The sequence below is a fragment of the Mytilus californianus genome, unplaced genomic scaffold, assembly GCF_021869535.1.
Source record: "Mytilus californianus isolate M0D057914Y unplaced genomic scaffold, xbMytCali1.0.p SCAF_2, whole genome shotgun sequence".
NCBI classification, from domain to species: domain Eukaryota; kingdom Metazoa; phylum Mollusca; class Bivalvia; order Mytilida; family Mytilidae; genus Mytilus; species Mytilus californianus.
In genome coordinates, this window is record NW_026262668.1 from 25,335,077 (window position 1) to 25,361,453 (window position 26,377).

The 26,377-nt window shown below is 31.4% G+C and overlaps 2 long non-coding RNA genes across 6 annotated transcripts in view; both read right to left on the minus strand.

Moving 5' to 3' along the window:
- Nucleotides 1–25,553, minus strand: part of LOC127729571 (uncharacterized) — a 123,969-nt gene extending 98,416 nt beyond the window's left edge. For 4 of the 5 annotated variants that reach the window (XR_007994719.1, XR_007994722.1, XR_007994718.1 and 1 more), the window contains exon 1: nt 1,108–1,219. This is a non-coding gene — a long non-coding RNA (uncharacterized LOC127729571). Of the gene's footprint in view, nt 1–1,107; nt 1,220–25,417 lie in introns of those variants that run through there. The other variant, XR_007994723.1, reaches the window with a different exon arrangement.
- LOC127729579 (uncharacterized) lies at nt 9,035–11,516 on the minus strand. Its single transcript, XR_007994731.1, has 3 exons — nt 11,301–11,516; nt 10,244–10,399; nt 9,035–9,072 (listed from the first exon to the last, which is right to left on the minus strand). It is a non-coding gene; the product is annotated as an uncharacterized LOC127729579 (long non-coding RNA).
- Nucleotides 25,554–26,377: the final 824 nt, after the last annotated feature.

A 26,377-nucleotide genomic window follows, 5' to 3' on the forward strand; every position in this document is an offset into this window, starting at 1 on the left:
GTTTCGACAGAATGTAGGACCGTTAATATTCACAGTCGTATAGCAATAACTTATATTTATGCTTTATTTTATTGATTAAAAAATCGATGTAGGTACCGAAAAAACAATATCATCGCTATTTTGTGGATTTTTCCTTTGGTCTATTTTGTGATAATTTTCATATCATGCTACTCGCTTGAGATAGAAAATCGTCGTCAGTAACTAAGGGCGCACGTGACGTTGTCAATGTAAACATCGACTACATCATAGGCATTATAGCGATAAACAAATCATCAATGGTGTTTCAAACTCGAGGATGTTTCTCGGCCACACCTCATCTCAAGACTATCGCCCTTCGATGAGATAAATGCTAAGACATACACTCTCGTTTTAAATACCATCGATAATCTATAATTCAGATTATAGATGTTGTTACAGTTATTTACACTTAACAATAAAATCAAAACAGTAGTCATATTAATCATAAAAACTGACCTTTGTCATGTCTATGTGAAGCTTTTTTTAAAATATTAAATTCAAATTTGAACCATGGACAAGAGATTAAAGATCTTTTCCATAAATACAAACTATTGAGTGCATGACACAAAAAAATGTGTCTCGGTAGTAAAAACGTTCCTTAGCCTTCCTTGGTTTAAAAAGTGTCGTACAGTAAGATATTGTATAACTATCGCAATTTTGCGTATTTTTCCTTTGATCTTTTTTCACGCTACTCACTTGAGATAGAAAATTATCGTCAGAAACTAAAGGCGCACGTGGCGTTGTCAATGTAAACATTGCTATTTCAAACTCTAGGATGTTTCTCAGCCACATCTCATCTCAGGGCTGTCGCCTTCCGATAAAATTGTAGATGAGAAACACCGTCTCGTTTAATAAACCATCGATAATCTATAATTACGGAAAACACTGCTATGCTTATCATGCCAGTACCGGAGCACTGTCTTCTTATCGGAAAATTATGCGGTTATCTGTGCAATCAAATATTGTCCAATTCTGAAAACATTTTTGAAAATGTTTATTTATCTCATATCAACCGCCAGTAGGTATAATGTATGTCCTCGTTAAAATAAAATTTGATATCACATAGAAGTAGTTATAGACTTGACTTACATGTTCCGCACATAACGGCGAGAAAAACAGCAATACATATGATGTGACTGGATTTCATTTTTCCTTTTCACAAACTCAAAGAGATATAATGTGTATACCATGCACGTCTTACTCCCCCTCTGTCGCAAAGGAATATATACAACATTAACTAGGCATCAATTACTTATTAAAACATATTATGTAAGACATATGTCACACGTTTCCAGAAGCTATTTGATTTTTAAAGAATAAGCATATTAAGTTAACAGTAGAGAGGTCAAACATATAATGGTATTAAAATAATCGTTTTGCACCTGAACGGTTTCTGTACTTTTAGACGCTTTTTGTCTTAGTTCTTGACTACTTGACTATTTACGAATTTGGATTTGCACCCTTAATCGGGTGGAAAATAGGGATGTTAGGTATAACTTTTCATTATGCATCACTCTGATTCCTTTGGCGGGTTTGATTGAACCAGGCTTTTATTTGTCTTTAGTTTATTATTCGATCAAATATATGGATAATGGGCACTAATTGGGCATCTTTTTCTAAACAGTTATCAATACCATCTATTGTTGGTCTCTCTTCGACTTACATAAATGAGTTTTGATTCTTCCTTTTTTGTATCTTTCGTCTCTTTTCTGTCTTAACTTCAATAAGACACAACAAACAACATTTAAACAAATAGAAGATGACATACTTTGAATGTAACCTAAATGCACAAGTAGGAGAAAAATAAGCGACGTTATTGTCAAAATAATAAAAGAATGATACAAGGATCATTTCATGACACACTACACTACAAAAACAAATTGGGCAACACAACCATTCTTCTAGATATAGTATTCACAAGCAGATAAGTTTATAAATTGTTGCTATACCATGGCATATTATCTGAAGAAACTTATTGATAAAGGTCATAATTATATTGGTCAATTATTTTCTTTGATAATTTCAAGGTAATTCAAAGTATAAATACCCACTTGCTTGGTTTCAAATATTCAGCTTCAAGCTTTCCTGATGACGGTAAATCCAGAAGAACGCTTTGGACGCATGTAATCTAAAACGGGTTGTTTTTATTTTTTGTAAACGACTTTTAGTTTGAAACTGTCATTTGATCTGCACAACTCATAAAGGACTGAACAATAAATTTTAAAAGCAATTTTTAGTTTTTCAATCTTTTTTTTTTCAGACTCATCCACTGCTGTTGATTCAGTACTTTTCAGAAAATTCGATTGTAGTCAAATAATATCAGTTCAGTTTATGTTCAAAATGTGTACTAGTTATATTTTACCTGTAAAGATCAACTATATAGTTACTGAATTATATGAAAAAGTATTGAACAGTACTGAATTAACCGCAGTATTTGAAAATTGAGTGAAAGACTGAACATGACTTAAGAAATCATTGTTCGGGTTTTCGATATTAGTTTTATTTATTGTTGAATACCGTATGGCGACCTGTAGTTAATTACAGCTTTGTCTTTCTTATTGGCAATTCTTATTTGATATTTACAATATTATATTTTTTTCTTTTTTGAATTTTTATATAAATACAGTATATGTTAAATCTAGCCCATTTCTAGCCATGTTAGAAGAGGGATATTTAAAGAAACACTGCAAAGCGGTTTTCAATTCTAATAAATTCACCGTAAAGACAATCGAATATAATTGCTAGATTAATGTATATAAATGTCCACGTTATTTTGCGTCATTAATAAGCAATCTTAGAAACTAATACATGATGTTTCGAAACCGAATAATAAAATTCGAAATCAATTCACCGATTTTAACATATGGTTGAAGAAAATCAAATATCTGACAAAATAGTACATGAAGTTACATTTACATCGGTTCAATGTGAGTAAAGAGGGGCTTTCAAAATTCTTAAATGTTCGATTCCGTATACCAAATATATTTTTTTTTAAAATAACGGTATTTCATCTATTATTGTCTTGTCATTTTGCTGGGTGATACTCAAATGTTTTCGTCATAACTATTTACTAGATCATAAACACTGGATTGTTTTTTTTTATCAAAGCTTTACAACAATCAAACATACAACTTCGTGTTTGTGTGGTAAGTTAGCGAATGATTTCGTTAAATATTTGCAAATATTAGACGACTCAATGAACTACCATGATGAACATGTGTATGAATGGTAAGGTACATACTTTTCCTATTCAGTTATATCATTTAAAGTACAGTTAGAAAATGCATTTCTTTATGACAGAACATGAACTTGATGAATCAAGTCCTATTAAATAATTTTGAACGAAGACATGCATAAATTATATAATTAGTGAGCTCTGTACATGATACATCTACATTGCTTTTACCACAAGTATTGTTATAAATAAACAAACATCGCAATCGTCTTTATTTTTTCGTTGTATTTATGTTAAATTAAAAATGATACTGTACAAATTTCGTGCTTCCAATTGAAATCACCTTCATCCAAAACGGCTAGATTCGAACTTGCAAAGTCAGTTATGTATACATAGTTGTGGAGCTATATTAAATATAGGGACTTAACACAATAGCCACAGCCAGCGTAGATTATATATAAGCTATCACTACATGTACTAGTCAGGGTGTAATAGAATCAAACTCAGATCAATGTGATAGTTTTAATCATGCACAGCTTCAAATAAGTGAATACTTGACCTTACAGATGTAAAGTAAGAAAATCAATTTCACTCGCTTCACGACTTGTTCACAAGAGTACGGTATCCAAAGAAACAATCAAACTCCATAAATCACAGAAAAACTAACAAAAACTTGCAAAAAAAGGAAAAACAAATAAACAACAAACGACAGTCTCCAAAGCACTTCATAAAAAAATGAAAGATTGAACAACACGATCTTATGTGCTCCAGAATGGTTAGCAGGATACTGTTCCACATGTGACACCTTATGTCATAAACAAAGAAAAGAGGACGAGATTGTGACACAGATACGTTTTAGTTTTCTGAACTGATTTGATTAGAATTGAGAGATCTTTGCTATATACAGAATTATTTGTGGTAACCTTATAATTAAATCTAACTCATCTGTTTTCGTTTGGGGAAAATAGCAAGCCTGTTAGTTAGGTTATGGTTAGGGTCTAAGTTAGTAAATATACAGATTTCGGGGAAAAAAAGCTGTCTTTGTTGATTCGACTTTTGAAACACCCACACACACACCTTTGTTACCTTAACAGCATATGACGCAGGATTAATCGATTATTATTCAGTAACCATTTTAATATATATCACTACAAAAGTCTAAAAGTCTGAAAAGACCAGTTTTTGTCTTAATTTGCATGAACTTTTACTCGACATTCTCCAAAAGTATGACTTGTGTCTTAATTTTTCTTGACAAATTCTCATTTATATTAAATTTGTATGAAATTTACTCGACATAATCTCGACATTCTGAATATGGTCTTAAAATTTCTTGACAAATTCTTGACATTTGAATACTGTCTTGAAATTTCTCGACATATTCTCGACATTCTTATTTTTTCTCAGTATGGCTTGACATATTCTGAACATTTTGAATCGTGTCTTAAATTTACTTGACAGTTCTGAGTTTTACAAATCATGACCAGTATTCATGATATAACTTTAATCTTTATTTCTCTTTATATGATATACTGTAGTGTCAAGTTACACTTCTTTACAACAAAAATAAAAGTTGGGCATGTAAAATAATTGAAAATTTGGGTATATAAATATTTTTACAAATGCAAATATGGCTATGAAATCTAAAGTATAAAATAATTCAAATGTGGGTGTGTTGATATAAAACAATTTCAATGTGGGTGTTTAAATAATTACAAATTTTGATTCCTAAGTCTTATAAATTAAATGATTCAAACCAATCATACTGTAGACATATTTCATTCTACATTCATAATATTCAATGTTGATATGGTGAATAATTATTATACCAAAATGTGGTTTATATAAATAGCAAATTATGATATACAAATCATTCATTTAACAGAAGAAAAATTTGTGTAATGTCATCTGTTGGAATATATTAAGTATTACACATGGACAGGATGTTCCCCATTAAATTAAGGTATTCCACACCCCAGAGTACACGCAACTGTCAAATAGAAGTTATTGCTTTACCTGTAATCAGCCATACAACTTATCAGTTGACCGACCATGCCACTACAATTTAAAAAGTTCGTTGATAGATGAAAATGAAAATCATCATATTAATGAAAAAAATTGAATTGAAATGGATTTTCTTCATCAAAATTATGAAGTTAATTATTTTAACATAAAAACAAATTGAATAATTCCCAAAAATTAAAAGAAAATTATTATCTACTCCAGGAATAATAAAAAAAAATGTATTTATAATGGGTCCCATCAATGATTTCTATAGAAATCATCGGTTTTATGAAATGGTTCTCAAACAGACATGCATAATATCATGAATATAGATCTAAACATTTTTTTCTTTTCAGGAAGGAGTTATCACAAATATTTATTTTTGATAAAAAAACTGTAAAATTCAACACTCAAATTTGAATAAAAAATGTTTTTGGGTTGTTCTAAAAAATGAATAAGGTTTTTGAATCAAGATGGGAACAAATTCTTTGACCTAAACAAAAGCCCCCCTCTGTTTTAAGCCACACAAACCCAAAAGATGAATTGTGGGGTCCAAAAGAGATACAAGACACCTATTTTAGTAAAGCAAATTTGACTGGCAGTTTTGCGAACGGCAAAAATCTAAATGCTGTTTGTTAATACCTTCGACTTATATTCCAAGTGAAAACAATTACTTAAATGTTTAATAAAAATAAATCAAAATTAAACTACATGGGGGATTATTCAGGGTATTCCAACTAAGTTGCACCAAAAGGGTATCTTACTATACCAAATTAATCCTTGATTCTTCAAAGTTTAGTTTAGCCATAATAAAAAGTAGTATACAACAGCAATAGAATGTCATAAACAGTGCAGAATAAGTCTGTTCACATTTCAGGCGAAATTTATACTGTTGAGATAGTGTTAAGACATATTTAAGACTGTCAAGAATGTGTCGAGAAATATTCAGACATTATTTAGAATGTCTAGAATATGTCGAGACATATTCAGACATTATTAAGAATGTCAAGAATATGTCAAGACAGATCGAGACAAATTTAAGACAGTCAAGAATTGGTCGAGACTAATCCAGACTCTTATCAGATGATACAGGAAGTGTCGAGAAATTTTAAGACAATGTTCATACTGTCAAGACACTTGTCAAGAAAAATCAAGAACCTTATTAGACAAATTCATACTATGTCAAGAATTTTTTAAAATTATTCAGACAAATTAAGAATGTCGAGTAAAAATTCATGCAAATTCAGACAAAAACTGGTCTTTTCAGACTTTTAGACATTTGTAGTGTATATATCATGGTAAAATAATATATTATTACAAATCATACCTAACCTCAAAGTTTTAAAGGATTTGTGTTGCCCATTTATTTCACCTCAAGTAGTTTGCGTTCTTTGTATATATATAGTACTTCCTTATTTGATTTCTTCAAAACATATCTTGTTCAACTGGTTGAATTTTTGTAATGTCTCAAACTGTCTTATTGCTAAAATTTTAACTATTTTAATATAAGTCTTGCATAGTAGCTGATGGTTTCCTGGCGACAAATCTTACTTGAATCCGTTGGAAATTAATTCGAATCCCATCTCTTTTATTCTGTTTAATCAATTTATACCTCACCAATAAGGTATTTCTACGTCGAAAAATAATATTAACTTCAAATTTTTAAAAACATGAACATGTTTTATATACTTGAATGGCTTCGATTTACTATAACACAAGTGTACCTGCAAAGTAAGACCGTAGAGATCATTACCGTAAAAACTAGGATGTTATATCAGGTTTTTCTATAAGATAAGGAATAAGGTACAGCATACTTGATTAAACATACCTGAACTATGTCGATAGTTTTAGAGACCAAGTATTACATAAAATAAACATTATCAATGATCCACGCGTAAATGAGGTACTGTCAGTTGAACTCTTCCACTAAGACATGTATACATTGCTATCATTCCATACAAGTATATTTGACCCACAACTTATAGTATCTGAGATATGGACTATACCACGGAAACGTAACCTTGTTCACTTATCAATGAACTGAGGTCGAGGTCAGGTGAACCATGTCTGATGGTCATGTAGACCTTGCATGGATACCATATACTAGTAACCAGATATAGTTATCCCAGAACTCATGATAAGTGAGACATTCTGAAACATAAAACTATACAAATAGTTTACGCAGTTGCCGCCGCCACCACCATCAGATTGTATTATCTATGCCTCGCATTCTTGCGTCAAATACGAATTAAAAATAAAAACAACTGAAATTAGCTCTCTGACTTAGACCTAGACTTTCAAACTAACAGTAGACAATGAAACGTAAAAGCTACTACTTGCTTTGACAATATTTCTATTTTGTTTATATGTGTTACAAAATGGTGTTTGTAGAATACATCGATGCTGTACATAGCACTCATTTTGTAGATAATCTTTAACTTCATGTCAATTGTATAACCAGATGATGCTCAATAAGTCATATTTGTGTGTAAGATGGAGTGATTAAACTTTGACAGACCCCCTCCCCCTTTTTCACCGTTTGCAGTATTTCTCGTTTCTATAGATATACTCAGACCTACTAATTCAATTCATTCTGCGTTATTATTACACCTGTTTTGGAACAAAGTACTATTGTATGTGCTGCCACACTTAGCAAAAGAAAGTTGGATATTTACCCAGAAGTTAATTACGAACACCTTCTATCAAAAGACGGGAAAAATCACATTTTGGGAGAGCAACTTATAAATGTGAATATGTAAATGACATCTCTAATGATCACTTGTAACGAATCTTATGTAAAAATTCAAAATTTGGAAATTTTAATGGATCAATGTCACTGTTATTTATCAGTTGAATGAAAAGTACAAATGTCAATCTCGAATCATATTTTGCAACATGAATATCAAATCAGTCATCAATATAGAAACTAAAGTAATAATCGTTTTAAATTATTCGAATTTATTTCGCTCTAAACGGATATATGTAGGGTCGGCACGCTGTTTAAAGGTGGCTCTGTGTTTTCAAAGTACAATTGTATGTGCTTCCACACTTAGCAAAAGAAAGTTGAATATTTACCCAGAAAATCATTACCAACACCTTCTATCAAAAGACGGAAAAATAAAATTTTGGAGGGCAACTTATAAATGTTTATATGTAAATGACATCTCTAATGATCACTTGTATCAAATCTTATGTAAAAATTCAAAACTTGGAAATTTTAATCGATCGATGTCACTGTTATTTATCAGTTGAATGAAAAGTACAAATGTCAATCTCGAATCATATTTTGCAACATAAATATCAAATCAGTCATAAATATAGAGACTAAAGTAATAATCGTTTTAAATTATTCGATTTTTTTCGCTCTAAACGGATATATGTAGGGTCGGCACGCTGTTTAAAGGTGGCTCTGCGTTTTCTCTAAAATTTTAGCTATGACCTTTGACAGAAAGTTAAGACAATCGTGACCACTGTAGACAACGACGACATCAATATTTCGATGAGGCTTGTTATCCTCTTTCTACTAATATAACGTACAGCCGTGTGTTATTCTAATAACCCAAATCATTCAAATCCATTGATTGGGCACCTTAATAGGCTACTAAGTATATATGCGTGCATTTGTTTAATAATTTCGATAACATTATAATTACAAGAAACTCGTCTCATGTGACTTTAATTATTTTCATAATTAATTATTTATTTGGTGGCACAAATACAACAAGACAGGGAAATGTCTTTTTGGATCGTTTCGTCCAATGATGTTAACTGTATTGAATGTCAGATAAAGTAAATAGTGTTATATAATATATATTCTTTATTAAATTATTAATACCGTAGCTTTGACGTTGTCATTTCACGCTGAGCGACCTAGTAACCTGAACAAAATGTTACCCAACGTTACATTAAGACCTATACAAATACAGGTATTCTTTACTCAAGAAAACATAACTATAATCACATAATCACATAAGATATTCACAACCATGAGATGAAGCATTTGCTCGTAGTTTAAATGAAAGAGATGAGTATTGTTAAAACAGGATGATATGTACAAGTTAATCTTTATTTTTTGTTTTTTCTCTCATTTTAATTTCAAAGAATCATTTTAATTGAAATATAAGCTTTGATGGATTTTTGAAACATTTGAAACATCAAAACACTCTTTTGAAAGCAAAAGTCATATTCATACAGCAGCCGTTCCTTTAAAAATGTATTACTAATGTGAAACCAAAGTCTTACATTACCAGTATAAAAACGATATATTGTCATATGCTTCAATTAAGCGTCACAAGAGGTCGGGCAAGATAAGGAGAAGAGTAATTGCTATCGGCTAAAAAACAAGAAATATTGATATTTGAATTATTGATAAATGTTGTTTGAAATTTGTAAGTTACTTTAGATACTATTCCATAATGATTTTTACAACTAAGTGGCTCTGAAATTAACGTGTTAGTGTCGATTAATATGACAACTAACAAAAAACAAAGATTGAAATTTGTGTCAGTCAAATTTATTCACAACTTGTATAGACTGGACACGATTTAGACCTTAAAATATTGCAAAAAACCCCGTCTCTTGTTTAAGATTGTAGATGTTGCTGTGGGGATGTCTGTTTGGGTTTTTTTTTTGTCGTTCGGGTGCTGTCTTATTGGCGATTAATTATCCTCGTATCTATACTGCATGTAGAATAAGTACATGTATGTTGTTCTGTTAAGGGCATGTTGTTTATAATTCTCTGAAAGTTTAAATGTGTTCCGCTTTCCACACTTTTGGTGGCGATCGGATTTGAAGATGATTATTCAAGAAACCCAGTTGTGCATACTATGATTGATATTCATATGTCCAGGTTTCAGGTCTGATACTAGTGATAATGAGTACTTATCAATGACGTATTCGATTTTTTTAGCGCGTTGCCATCAATATGTTCATATCTATATGAAATTCTTACTGATATGATAGTTGTTGAAGAAATGAACAGCACATAATTTGGCAATTAATGTACGTGAGATCCTAATAAACCTAATTGATTTAAATCAAAGTAAGTACTTGGAAAATTGGACTGCTTTTGATGCCACAAGGGAAGACAACATCTTTCAGTATAATAACAGTCTTCGTGTGGTAAATGGTCCTCAAAATACCCCTTTGAACAATAGCTTTTCGTACAAATTCCTCCACTCCTCCTACACGCATATCCTGCATAACCTGTAACATGTAAAGCTTACACATTTAGTTAATCACTTTAACAATTCATTCAGTTAAGAAAGTGTATCTGATCGGGAAAACAAGATGTAAACATATTTTATTTCAAAATATATAATACACGATAGAACAAACTAAAGTTTAAAAAATATATATGGAAAGTATGTGAAAGGAGGTTTTCAGAGGGAAATTATAAATCCATAGTTTTGCGGGAAAAAAACAAACAAAACAATAACTCGTGAAATACCGTTTCAACTTGCATTTCAGTAAATGTTTTACAACTTATCTGTGTGTCCTTGTAACAAGTTCTCCTTCTCCAATTAAAACTTTTATTATTACTTGTGTAATATAAAAGAAATGGAACTGATTTTTTGGAGTGTAAAATATCATTTGAATGTTTTACATACATTCCGTGTTTTTGATGTTCTTTTCAACTCAGTTTATAGTTATGACTCTCTATATTACATGTCTATACAATCTCATCATTGACAAAGAGTAGTTTTTACTATTAAATTAAAAGTCCTTTGGAGAATGTGATTAGACATGATTTTGATGTGACTAATATAAAGCCTTTTTGTAATGAAAATAAATTGAAAATATGCTACATTTACTTCCTAAAATGGTGATAATATGAGATGGTTGAAGGTTATCATACGAGCACCAATTGAGACCCTATTAGAGCAGATGTGTTCCTGTACTGATGTGAATCACAGCTAACTTGTGGCCAAATTTAGTTGAGATCCGTTAAAATCAATTCGATTGAAAAATTTTATAACACTTGCCTTGGTGATATTTTTTTGCTTAGAATAATCAAGAAGTTTCTAAACATAATGCAGATATTGACATCATGCAAACGGCTTCAAACATGTTAAATATGCACCTAATATAACAGTTATAATGTTACCTTTTCTAGGTTTGGTCATTTCATTTTCACACAGACAAATATAAACACATTTTTGTTTCTACAAAAGAGGCGATTTTTCGTTCCCTCTTGCTGATTATCCTTTTTTTTATGCTAGTATTTAGTTGGTCCATTCTTACAATGTGTATATTTCCAAACACATTCGCTATGCCTTAGTCTGTAATGAAATTTCAAATTTCGCTAATATCAATCTATATATAACTGGTAAATTATAAGTCAGGAATTTCTTAACTACAAATTACTTGACAATTTTTTCAAATTCTTTCATAGATACATACGTTTAGTTTGAAAGTTTGATAGTAAATCATGTTAATATGGTAACTGTAGAAATCTTTTTACAGATAGGATACATCCTGATTTTAACGGTAGAGTTGTTTATAGAACCTGTAAACTTAGATATGATCCATGTTTACTTATTAATTTAAAATATTCAAGACAGTATCAATGTAACTATGTTATCAGATCTTTGAATCTCTATCGGTACTAACATTGATTTTTGTTTATGATTTAAAACAACACTAAAATATTAAAATATCTACAAAGGATTCAAAATCTTATGTCTAAAGTCTCTGTTACATTCCCCGTTTCAATTCTCAATTCTATGTCTTATTGCTCATATTCACTAACAATATGATTTAACAGAAAGTTATCATGTTTTACAACTATAAGAGATTATAGTCAGATGGCTATTGACAGACTGATGTATGAGCAATGGTAATAAAGAAAATGTAACCCAATCTGCAGACTGCACCCAACACTATAAACATTAAAGAACTCAAAGGTTGTTGATCATTTACTATATCCAACTGAGAAACCAATTTGCGCGCGAAAACTAAAAATTGACCATAGAAACATGAAAAGCGGTTACATATAAAAATAAGAAGATGTTATATGAATGCCAATGAGAACTTTCCACCAGAGGCCAATTAACGTAGAGGTAAGCAACGACATGTCATCGTAAAGCCTTTAACAATGAGCAAAACCTGAACCAGATAGCAAGCTACATGTATAAAAGGCCCCGACAAAACTAACAACCTGATTTATGTACAAAACAATAAACGAAACACAACTATGATATACAGCAACAAAAGGCAACCACTGAATTACAGGCTTCTGACTATGGACAGACACACACAGAATGTGTCGCGATTAAACATGTTTGAGGGCGCCAAAAAAAACCCTTCCCCCTCGAACCGGGAACAGTGATGTAACAGCACAACATAAAAACTCACTATAAAATTCAGTTAAAAAAGGCTTGACTCATGAGATCCAAACAAAACACACAGGACTTAAGAAACAAAGTACGGGACTTACGGTCATAAAAATGTCGAGTAGGATTATCGTACTTAGACTCAGAAATTCAACCAATAAAACTACTGTGTTTGGTGCTTCGAGCACAAATTATATACTCTGAGTTCTGAGTGTATTTCTATGACCGAGAGTTACTGAAAGATAGTTCAAAGCCAATAAGAACTAATGAAAAATCATGCACTGAAATATCAATCAGTACACATTCAATAAATTTAGTATAAAGACGTCATACACAGGCAGAGACAACTTGCTATTGTGCAATGCCAAGAAATATGTTTCGACAGAATGTAGGACCGTTAATATTCACAGTCTTATAGCAATAACCTATATTTATGCTCTATTTTATTGATTAAAAAATCGATGTAGGTACCGATAAAACAATATCATCGCTATTTTGTGTATTTTTCCTTTGGTCTATTTTGTGATAATTTTCATATCATGCTACTCGCTTGAGATAGAAAATCATCGTCAGAAACTAAGGGCGCACGTGACGTTGTCAATGTAAACAACAACTACATCATAGGCATAATCATGATAATAGCGATGAATAAATTATCAATGGTCTTTCAAACTCGAGGATGTTTCTCGGCCACACTTCATCTCAAGACTATCGTCTTCGATCAGATTGATGCTGTGAAATACCCTCTCGTTTGAAAAACCATCGATAATCTATAATTCAAAGATCTTATTACAGTTATTTACACTTAACAATAAAATTAAAATAGTAGTCATATTAATCATAAAAACTGACCTTCGTCGTGCCTATGTGAAGCCTTTTAAAAAATATTAAATTCAAATTTGAACCATGGACAAGAGATTAAAGATCTTTTCCATTAGTAAAAACTATTGAGTGCATAACGAAAAAAAGTGTCTCGGTAGTAAAAACGTTCCTTAGCCTTCGTTGGTTTAAAAAGTGTAGTACAGTAAGATATTTTATAACTATCGCAATTTTGCGTATTTTTCCTTTGATCTTTTTTCAAGCTACTCACTTGAGATAGAAAATTATGGTCAGAAACTAAAGGCGCACGTGGCGTTGTCAATGTAAACATCAACGACGTCATAGGCAAAATAGCTATAAACAGATTACCAATGGTCTTTCAAACTCTAGGATGTTTTTCGGCCACATCTCATCTCAGGGCTGTCGCCTTCCGATAAAGTTGTAGATGAGAAACACCGTCTTGTTTGAAAAACCATCGATAATCTATAATTACGGAAAAAACTGCTATGTTTATCATGCCAGTACCGGAGCACTGTCGTCTTATCGGAAAATTATGCGGTTATCTGTGCAATCAAATATTGTCCAATTCTGAAAACATTTTTGAGAATGTTTATTTATCTCATATAAACCGTCAGTGGGTATAATGTATGTCCTCGTTACAATAAAAATTATATCACATAGAAGTAGTTATAGACTTGACTTACATGTTCCACAGATAACGGCGAGAAAAAAAAGCAATACAAACGATGTGACTGGATTTCATTTTTTCTTTTTTTACAAACTCATAGAGATATAATGTGTATACCATGAACGTCTTGCTCCCCCTCTGTCGCAAAGGAATATATACAACATTAACTAGGCGTCAATTATTTATTAAAACATATTATGTAAGACATATGTCACACGTTTCCAGAAGCTATTTGATTTTTGAAGAATAAGCATATTAAGTTAACGGTAGAGAGGTCAAACATATAATGGTATCAAAATAATCGTTTTGCACCTGAACGGTTTCTGTACTTTTAGACGCTTTTTGTCTTAGTTCTTGACTACTTGACTATTTACGAATTTGGATTTGCACCCTTAATCGGGTTAAAAATAGGGATGTTAGGTATCATTTTTCATAATGAATCACTATTATTCCTTTGGCGGGTTTGATTGAACCAGGCTTTTATTTGTCTTAAGTTTATTATTCGCTTAAATATATGGATAATAGGCACTAATTGGGCCTCTTTTTCTAAACTGTTATCAATAACATCTATTGTCGGTCTCTCTTGGACTTACATTAATGAGTTTTGATTCTTCGTTTTTAGTATCTTTCGTCTCTTTTCTGTCTTAACTTCATAAAGACACAACAAACACCATTTAAACAAATAGTAGATGACATACTATGCATGTAACCTAAATGTACAAGTAGGAGAAAAATAAGCGGCGTTATTGTCAAAAGAATAAAAGAATGATACAAGGATCATTTCATGACACACTACACTACAAAAACAAATTGAGAAACACAACCATTCTTCTAGATATAGTATTCACAAGCAGATAAGTTTATAAATTGTAGCTATACCATGGCATATTATCTAAAGAAACTAATTGATAAAGGTCATAATTATATTGGTCAATTATTTTCTTTGATAATTTCAAGGTAATTTAAAGTATAAATACCCACTTGCTTGGTTTTCAAATATTCAGCTTTAAGCGTTCCTGATGACGGTAGATCCAGAAGAGCGCTTTAGATGCATGTAATTTAAAACGGGTTGTTTTTATTTTTGTAAACAACTTTTAGTTTGAAACTGTCATTTGATCTGCACAACTCATAAAGGACTGAACAATAAATTTAGAAGCTATTTTTAGTTTTTCAATCTTTTTTTCAGACTCATCCACTGCGTTAATTCAGTACATTTCGATTGTAGTCAAATAAGATCAGTTCAGTCTATGTTCAAAATGTTTAGTAGTTACATTTTACCTGTAAAGATCAACTATATAGTTACTGAATTATATGAAAAAGTATTGAACAGTACTGAATTAACCGCAGTATTTGAAAATTGAGTGAAAGACTGAACATGACTTAATAAATCATTGTTCGGACTTTCGATATGGGTTTTATTTATTGTTGAATACCGTATGGCGAACTATAGTTATTTTCAGACTTGTCTTTCTTATTGGCAATTCTTATTTGATATTAACAATATTATATTTTTTTCTTTTTTGAATTTTTAAGTACATACAGTACATGTTAAATCTAGCTTATTTCTAGCCATGTTAGAAGACGGATATTTAAAGAAACATTGCAAGGCGGTTTTCAATTCTAATAAATGCACCGTAAAGACAATCGAATATAATTGCTAGATTAATGTATATAAATTTCCACGTCAGTTATATCATTTAAAGTATAGTTAGAAAATACATTGCTTTATGACAGAATATGAACTTGATGAATTAAGTCCTATCAAATCATTTTGAACGAAGACATGCATAAATTATATGATTAATGAGCTCTGTACATGATTCATCTACATAGCTTTTACCACAAGTCTTTTTTTTTTTATATACAAACATCGCAATCGTCTTTATTTTTTCGTTGTATATATGTTAAATTAAAAATGATACTGTACAAATTTCGTGCTTCCAATTGATATCACCTTCATTCAAAACGGCTAGATTCGAACTTGCAAAGTCAGTTATGTATACATACTTGTGGAGCTATGTTAAATATAGGGACTTAAAACAATAGCCACAGCCAGCGTATATTATATATAAGCTATCACTACATGTACTAGTCAGGGTGTAATAGAATCAAACTCAGATCAATGTGATAGTTTTAATCATGCACAGCTTCAAATAAGTGAATACTTGACCTTACAGATGTAAAGTAGGAAAATCAATTTCACACGCTTCAGGACTTGTTAACAAGAGTACGGTACAGAAAAACAAACTAAAATTTCAAAAAAAAAGGAAAAAGAAACAAACAACAAACGACAGTCTCCAAAGCACTTCACAAAAAACTACAGATTAAACAACACGATCTTATGTGCTCCAGAATGGTTAGCAGGATACTGTTCCACATGTGACACCTTATGTCATGATCAAAGAAAAGAGGACGAGATTGTGACACAGATACGTTTTAGTTTTCTGAACTGATTTGATTAGAATTGAGAGACCTTTGCTATAAACAGAATTATTTGTGGTAACCTTATAATTAAATCTAACTCATCTGTTTTCGTTTGGGGAAAATAGCAAGCCTGTTAGTTAGGTTATGGTTAGGGTCTGAGTAAGTAAAAATACAGATTTTGAAATAAACAAAAAAGCTGTCTTTGTTGCTTCGTTTTTTGAAACACCCACACACCTTTGTTACCTTAACAGCATATGACGCAGGATTCATCGATTATTATTCAGTAACCATTTTAATATATATATCATGGTAAAATAATATATTATTACAAATCAGACCTAACCTCAAAGTTTTAAAGGATTTGTGTTGCCCATTTATTGCTCCTCAAGTAATTTGCGTTCTTTGTATATAAATAGTACTTCCTTATTTGATTTCTTTAAAACAAATCTTGTTCAACTAGTTGAATTTTTGTAATGTCTCAACCTGTCTTATTGCTAAAATTTTAACTATTTTAATATTAGTCTTGCATAGTAGCTGATGGTTCCCTGGCGACGAATCTTACTTGAATCCGTTGGAAATTAATTCGAATCCCATCTCTTTTATTCTGTTTAATTTATACCTCACCAATAAGATATTTCGACGTCGAAAAATAATATTAACTTCAAATTTAAAAAAAAAATGAACATGTTTTATATACTTGAATGGCTACGATTTACTATAAAGGAAGTGTACGTCAAACGTAAGACCATAAAAATCATTACCTGAAAAACTAGGATGTTATATCAAGTTTTTCTATAAGATAAGGAATAAGGTACAGCATGCTTGATTAAACATACCTGAACTATGTCGATAGTTTTAGAGACCAAGTATTACATAAAATAAACATTATCAATGATCCACGCGTAAATGAGGTAAGGTCAGTTGAACTCTTCCACAAAGACATGTATACATTGCTATCATTCCATACAAGTATATTTGACCTACAACTTATAGTATCTGAGATATGGACTTTACCACGGAAACATAACCTTGTTCACTTATCAATGAACTGAGATCCAGGTCAGGTGAACCATGTCTAGACCTAGACTTTCAAACTAACAGTAGACAATGAAACGTAAAAGCTTCTACTTGCTTTGACAATATTTCTATTTTGTTTATATGTGTTACAAAATGGTGTTAGTAGAATACACCGATGCTGTACATTGCTATCATTCCATACAAGTATATTTGACCCACAACTTATAGTATCTGAGATAAAGACTATACCACGGAAACGTAACCTTGTTCACTTATCAATGAACTCAGGTCGAGGTCAGGTGAACCATGTCTGATGAACATGTAGACCTTGCATGGATACCATATACTAATAACCAGATATACATGTAGTTATCCCAGAACTCATGATAAGTGAGGCATTCTGAAACATAAAACTATACAAATAGTTTACGCAGTTGCCGCCGCCACCACCATCAGATTGTATTATCTATGCCTCGCATTCTTGCGTCGAATACGAGTTAAAAATAAAAAACAACTGAAATTAGCTCTCTGACTTAGACCTACACTTTCAAACTAACAGTAGACAATGAAACGTAAAAGCTACTACTTGCTTTGATAATATTTCTATTTTGTTTATATGTGTTACAAAATGGTGTTAGTAGAATACGTCGAAGCTGTACATAGCACTCATTTTGTAGATAATCTTTAACTTCATGTCAATTGTATAACCAGATGATGCTCAATAAGTCATATTAGTGTGTAAGATGGAGTGATTAAACTTTGACAGACCCCTCCCCCTTTTTCACCGTTTGCAGTATTTCTCGTTTCTATAGAGCAAAGATATACTCAGACCTACTAATTCAATTCATTCTGCGTTATTATTACACCTGTTTTGGAACAAAGTACAATTGTATGTGCTTCCACACTTAGCAAAAGAAAGTTGAATATTTACCCAGAAAATCATTACGAACACCTTCAATCAAAAGACGGAAAAAATAACACTTTTGGAGGGCAACTTATAAATGTTAATATGTAAATGACATCTCAATGATCACTTGTATCGAATATTATGTAAAAATTCAAAATTTGGAAATTTTAATCGATCGATGTCACTGTTATTTATCAGTTGAATGAAAAGTACAAATGTCAATCTCGAATCATATTTTGCAACATGAATATCAAATCAGTCATAAATATAGAAACTAAAGGAATAATCGCTTTAAATTATTCGAATTTATTTCGCTCTAAACGGATATATGTGAGTCGGCACGCTGTTTAAAGGTGGCTCTGCGTTTTCTCTGAAATTTTAGCTTTGACCATTGACACAAAGTTAAGACAATCATGATCACTGTAGACAACGACGACATCAATATTTCGATGAGGCTTGTTATCCTCTTTCTACTGATTTAACGTACAGCCGTGTGTTATTCCAATTACCCAAATCATTCAAATCCATTGACTGGGCACCCTAATTGGCTACTAAGTATATATGCGTGCATTGATTCAATAATTTCGATTAAATTATAATTACAAGAAACTCGTTCCATGTGACTTTAATTATTTTCATAATTACTTATTTATTTGGTGGCTTCGAAGGTGTTGTTTTTAAATTCAAGTACAAATACAATAAGGCATGGAAATATCTTTTTGGATCGTTTCGTCCAATGATGTTAACTATATTGAATGTCAGATAAAGTAAATAGTGTTATATCATATATATTCTTTATTAAATTATTAATACAGTAGTTTTGACGTTGTCATTTCACGCTGAGTGAGTCCTAGTAACCTTAAAAAAAATGTTATCAAACGGTACATTAAAACATATACACAAACAGATATTCTTTACTCAAGAAAACATTACTACAATCACATAATCACAAAAAATATTCATAATCATGAGATGAAGCATTTGCTCGTGGTTTAAATGAACTAGATGAGTATTGTTAAAAACAGGAAGATATGTACAAGTAAATATTTATTTTTTGTTTTCTGTCATTCTAATTTTGAATAATCATTTTAATTGAAATATAAGCTTTGATGGCTTTTTGAAGCATTTGAAACGGCAAAACACTCTTTTAAAAGCGAAAATCATATTCATACATCAACCTTTCCTTTAACAATGTATTAAACTGATGTGAAACCAAAGTCTTACATTACCAGTTTGCAAACGATATATTGTCTAAGGACATATGCTTCAACTAAGCGTCACAAGAGAGCAGGTAAGATAAGGAAAATAGTTATTACTATCGGCTAAAAGGTATTAATAATTGACTTGTAATTGATAAATATTTTTTAAAATATGAAAGTTACAGTAAATTCTATTCGAGAATGATTTTACAGCTAAGTGGCTCATACATTAACCAGTCAGTGTCATATGACATCTAACAAAAACAAAGATTGAAAATTGTGTCAGTAAAGAAATTACCAACTTGTATAGATTGGGAACGATCTAAACCTTGAAATATTGCAAAAACTCCTGTCTATTGTTTAAGATTGCATGTTGCCGTGGAAATGTCTCTTTGGTTTTTTTTTTCCTTCGTTTTGGTGCTGTATTATTGACGTTTAATTTTCCTAGTAGCTCATGCTACATGTATAATTTGTACATGTATGTTGTTCTGTTAATGGCATATTGTTGATAATGCTCTGAAAGGATAAATGCGTTCCGCTTTCCAAGCTTTTGGTGGCGATCGGATTTAAAGATAATTATTCAGGAAATCCAGTTCTCCGTACTATAATTGATATTCATGTCCAGGTTTCTAATTTGGTAATAGTGATAATAGTTACTTATCAATGATCTATTCAATTTTTTTAGCGCGTTCATATCAATCTGTTAATATCTATATCAAAGTCATACTAATGTGATATTTATGGAAAGAATGAACAACAAATAATTGGGCAATTAATGTACATGAGATACTAATAAACCTAATTGATTTAAATCGAAGTGAGTACTTGGAAAATTGGATGGCTTTTGATGCCTCAAGGGAAGACAAATTCTTTTAGTAGAACAACATTCTTCGTGTGGCAAATGGTCCTCAAAATACCCCTTTGGACAATAGCTTTTCGTACAAATTCCTTCACTCCTCAAACAACTGGTTCCTGAATAACCTGTAACATGAAAGGTTTACACAATTCATTCAGTTAACAAAGTGTCTCTGATCAGGAAAACAAGGTGTAAACACTTTTTATTTCAAAATATATAATACACGAAAGGACAAACTAAAGTTTAAAAAAATAATATGGGAAGTATGTGAATGGAGGTTTGATGAGGGAAATTATACACCTATAGCTTTGCAGAAAAAACACACAATAACTCGTCAAAATTCGTTTCATCTTGCCTTTTAGTCAATGTTTTACTATGTATCTATTTGTCTTTGTAACAATTTCAACTTCTACAATTAAATCTGTTATTATTACTTGTGAAATAAAGCATATGAAAGAAATCGAACTGATTTTTTTTGGAATGTAAAACATCATTTAAATGTTTAAATATTTTACAAGAATTTCGTGTTTTTGATGGTCTTTTCAAATCAGTTTATAGTTATGACTCTATATTACACGTCTATACAATCTCATCATTGACAAAAAGTAAAATTGAGAATGAAAATGGGGAATTTGTCAAAGAGACAACAACCCGACCAAAGGCCAGAAAACAGCTTAAGGCAACCAATGGGTCTCCAACACAGAGAGAAAATCCCGCACCCGAAGGCGGGCTTCAGCTGGCTCTAAACAAAACCGTGGACGTCACACTAAACTCCGAAACATATAAATGAACTAAAATTAAAAAACAAAGGCCAGAGGCTCCTGACTTGGGAGAGGCGCAAAAAATGCGACGGGGTTAAACATGTTTTGTGAGATCTAAACCCTCCCCCTATACCTCTAGCCAATGTAGAATAAACAAACACACAGCAATACACACATTTAAACTCAGTTTAAAAGAAGTCCTAGTCCGATGTCAGAATAGGTAACAGAAGAAACTAAGCAAAATGACAATGATACATAAATTAACAAAGGACTACTAGCAGTTACTGACATGACAGATCCAAATCTAAATTAAACTGATTGAAAGATTATGTCTTCATCATATTAAAATCAAGCACAATCCCTCCCGTTAGGGGTTTACTCTCATCCCATCATAAAATAATATGAGAAGAACATAAACAACTGGTTTTAGAATAAATTTGTTTATTTCCGATGCAAAGACCCAATGAGTGAATCAAAATTAATTCCAAAACATGCCATCTTTAATGACCTGACAACAGTATCGTAACTATATCCCTTCTGAATAAGTCTGTTTAAAGGTTTGGTAAGTTTTTAAAGTGAACTACGACATTGTTGTGCTTTGTATAGAAGATTACAATAAAAAATTGGATGTGAAATACCTGAACGTATAAGATGTCTGCATGTTGATTTATATTTACGAATTATGTCCTTGTACCGATGATAAAATTTAATAAATATTTTGACTAGTTTGTGATATCGAAAACCCTGGTGTAATAATGTTTCAGTAATACAGAGATTTATTTCGTTAAAAGCAAATACGTTGTTACATTCACGAGCGAATCGAACAAGTTGAGATAAATAAACACCATAAGATGGTGACAAGGGAACGTAACCATCTAAAAATGGATAATTTACAATATGAAATGAAAAATCATCTCTTTTATCGTAAATTTTAGTATTAAGCTTCCCGTTAAAGAAATAGATATCAAGATCAAGGAAAGGGTAGTGTTTATTGTTAGTATTAGCTTTATTTAAAGTTAGTTCCGCAGGATAAATCTCATTAGTGTACATACTGAAGTCGTCATTATTGGGAACCTATATAGTATCCAAATATCTATAGTGTTATAATTGTTATATCAGATGTTGTTTCGATGGGTCTTTGCTGAGTTTAGTCATAAATTGTAACTCATAACAATTGAGAAACAGATCCACAATAAGTGGTGCACAGTAGGTCCCCATTGGAATTCCGATAACTTGACGATATACGGAATCTCGATAGCGAACACAAATGTTATCTGAGAAAACAATTAAAGTGCAGTTCTCGTATCAAAGCAGGTCCAATTGACATAGTTCTTTTGTTTGTTGTTACTGAAAAATGACCTAAAAGAATTTGAACATATATATTCGCATTCTGACTTTTTAAATGCCCATTTGATTAGGTGTATGATTTTTTTTCTTAATGAGATTATGAGGCAAAGTGGTATATAGGGTAGAAAAATTAAAACTTTGAACAGATACGAAATCACAAATATAAGTATGCAATTTATCAAGTACTTCCAACGATTTTTGACACTCCAAAAGTGATTAATTCCACTATTTTCAAAGGCCTTATTTGAACAATTTATTACCAGGTTTTTGATTGTACCAAGCGAACTAGAAAGTAGAATAGACAGTTTAATAGTGGAACAATGGCTTGAAGACGAAAATCTATATTTGTTAGGTGTTATGTGCAGCTTCGGAAGCCAGTACATAGTTGGAACTTTCATTGTATTTGGTTCTGCTGTTAAAGAAGTAGCTAAAAATTTATGTTTGTTACTGATGCCATTTTCCAAAAATGGAGTCAATTGGAATGTTGTTGAATTCGTGATTTACTTTTGCAGAACCTCAATGTAAAATTTACGTCAAACAATAATGATCTTATTGGCAGCCTTATCAGCCGGGACAAAAACAAATTCCTTGACGAGTTCTTTTAGCTTATGTTTGATACGATAAATAGGGCTAGTATGGTTGTTGTTAAGAGTTAAATGTTCTTTAAAATGTTTAATACGAATATCAACTATGTTCATTACTGAATTAAAAAAAGAATCTATGGATTGTTTGTCAGCTTTTTCTCGTTTTATTAATTTCGTGCAGTAATTTCGGAGAGAGTCGTGGATGATGTTACGACACTCATTCCAATTAATAATGACGGGGGGGGGGGGGTATTTAGGTCCTTTACTAAGGAATGATTTCAACTCTCGGTCATGGACGATGTTTAGGTCTTCTGTCATAACATGGGAACTGGGGCCATAAATGTATTCGGAATTACTACAATTTAATGACGTAGGTGTAGTGTCACTGATATTAACATCTTTACACACTTCGCTATAATTAAACACATATTTCCTGATAGATATTTTGTAAACATAATAACAAATAAGAGGGAGCTCAGTATTATCAAAATACCCAGGAATTTGTTTTTTAACGGAATGATCATTAAAAATACCGGCAATATTTACAAAATCAAAACCTTTATTGACATATTTGATTTTAATAAAAAAAAATGTGATCTTGAGGGCGATCAATTTTGGGAAACAATTTAATGTCAAATTATGCAATCATAATTTGGACGATTTCATACTTAGGACTGCAATATGGAATTGTGTTGTAATCCTCTAAAGTTTGAAACAATTTATTAACTTTAGTTTTACTATTTAATTAAAAGTTCTTTGAAAAATGTGATTGGACATGATTTTGATGAGACTTATATAAAGCTTTTTTGTTCTGAAAATTGTAGATATGCTAAATATACTTCCTAAAATTGTGATGATATGATTAGAACTTGTTAAAGGTAATCATATGAGCACCCTTTATGAGCAGATGTGTTCCTGTACTGCCAATCACAGCTAGCTTGTGGAACAATTCAGTTGAGATCAGTCAAAATCAATTTGATTGAAACAGTTAATAACACTTAAAAAAAATACAAATCATAATGCAGGTATTGACATCATGCAAACGGCTTTAAATACGGCCCTTATATAACGGCAATGATTTTCCTTTTTCTAGATTTGGTAATTTCATTATCTACAAAAGAAACGATTGTTCGTTCCCTTATGCTAATTTTTCTTTTTGGGTGCTTTCTTATATTTATTTGGTCCCTTCTCATAATTTGTTTGTTTCCAAACTCGTTCGCTATGCCTTAGTCTGTAATGACATTTTAAATTGCACTGATATTAATCTACATCTAACTGGTAAATTATAAAGTCAGGGATATCTCTTCTACAAATTATTTAACAAATTTTCAAACTTTTGTCATAGATACAAACATTTAGTTTGGCAATTCGGAAGTAAATATAGTAGCAGGTACTGCAGAAATATATTTACAAGTAGGATACAACGATTCAGTTGTTAATAGAACCCGTAAATTTGGATACGATCCATGTAAACTTATAACTATGAAATATTCAGGATACTACATTTGTATCACTTTAACAATGTCATTAGTTCTTTGGAGTTGTCTCTATCGGTACTTACATTGATTTCTGTTGATGATTTAAAACATTGATAAGAAGATATCATAATAGAATTCCAACAATATTTTCAAATGATTCAAAAAGCAAAACATAGATGTCTTATTACTCATATTTACTAATAATATGATTTAACAGAAAGTTAGCATGTTTATACCACTAAAAGAGATCATGATCATGAGCATAGATGGCTGCTTAACGTGGAACAGGCACACACAACATGTTTTAGAGCGCCACAATTGTGCAAAAATTGACTTTTTACCGCCTACAACGCAATGACGTTACGCTTATTATTGACGTCTTTTTTGTTTTGTATTTTGTCACTTAGAACTATGAATGAATGATGAATACCTTGAAATGGAGGTCGGTAACTCTATTATTATTTTACATCATTAAAACGCAAATTTATGTATCAACAACATATAGTTTTTGAATAAAAATCTATGGACTTGAATTTGAGATTTTATAATTTTAAGACAAATTTAAGAAAGTTTTTACCCAATTTTAATTTGCTTTCCATACAAATGTTCGCCTATTTTGAATGAATTCAATCAATAGTATTTCAGATAAAAGAGAGAAATGCATTATTTTTTTCGATTTTTTATTATAGTTCAACGAGCCAAAGTTGTGTGCCAAATTTCACCAAAATCTGCGAAAAAAACCCTTTACTGTAACTTGACCTTAAAAAGGAAATTCATACTACATACAATTAGTAATAGATTTAACTTACATGTTTCGCACATAACGGCGAGAAAAAAAGCAATACACATGATGTCGCTGGATTTCATTTTTTCTTCTTTTCACAAAAACAAAGAGATATAATGTGTATTCGATGCACGTCTCGTTCCCCCTCTGTCGCAAATGAATATATACAACTTAACATAGGCATCAATAATTCATTTAAACCTATGATGTTAGTCATTTGTCACAGGATTCATACAGCTATTTGATCTAAGATGAATGAGCACATTCAGTTTACAGTAATACAATATTACGTAATGTATAAAAACAATTGTTTTGCACCTAAATAATTTTTGTACTTTCAAACGTTTTTTTTTTTAGCTCTTCATATGATTATTTACTCTTTTGGATTCGCACCCTAAATCGACTTAGATATAGAGAGATTTGGTATTATGTTCATCTTGCATCGCTCTGATTCCTTTGGCGGTATGATCGATTCTTCTATTTGTCTTTAATTTGTTATTTGCTTAAATATTAGTATGATGGGCACTAACTAGGCCTATTCAATTCTAAACTGTTATCAATAACATTATTTTTGTCGGTCTTTCTTCGACTTTCATGTATGAGTTTCGATTCTTCCTCTTGGTATCTTCCACCTCTTGTTTTCCTTACTTCATAACGCCACAACAAACATCAATTAAGTAAAAAGGGGGTGACATACTACGCGTGTAAATCAAAGTGCACAAGTAGAAGAAGAACAGGCGAAATTATGGTCAAAAGAATAAAAGAATGATACAAAGAACATTTCATGACACACTACACTACAAAAACAAATTGAGCAGCACAACAATCATTGTCAATACCTAATTCATGTATCAGCTGTCCATTCCATTATTCAAAAAAGGCTATTTCTTAATGTTCACTCCTATGTTGGCATTTAGGTCCTCCGTAACCCTTCTAATCGGCATTGCGGAACACATTGATTATATACCTGTTGTTCCTCTATTGA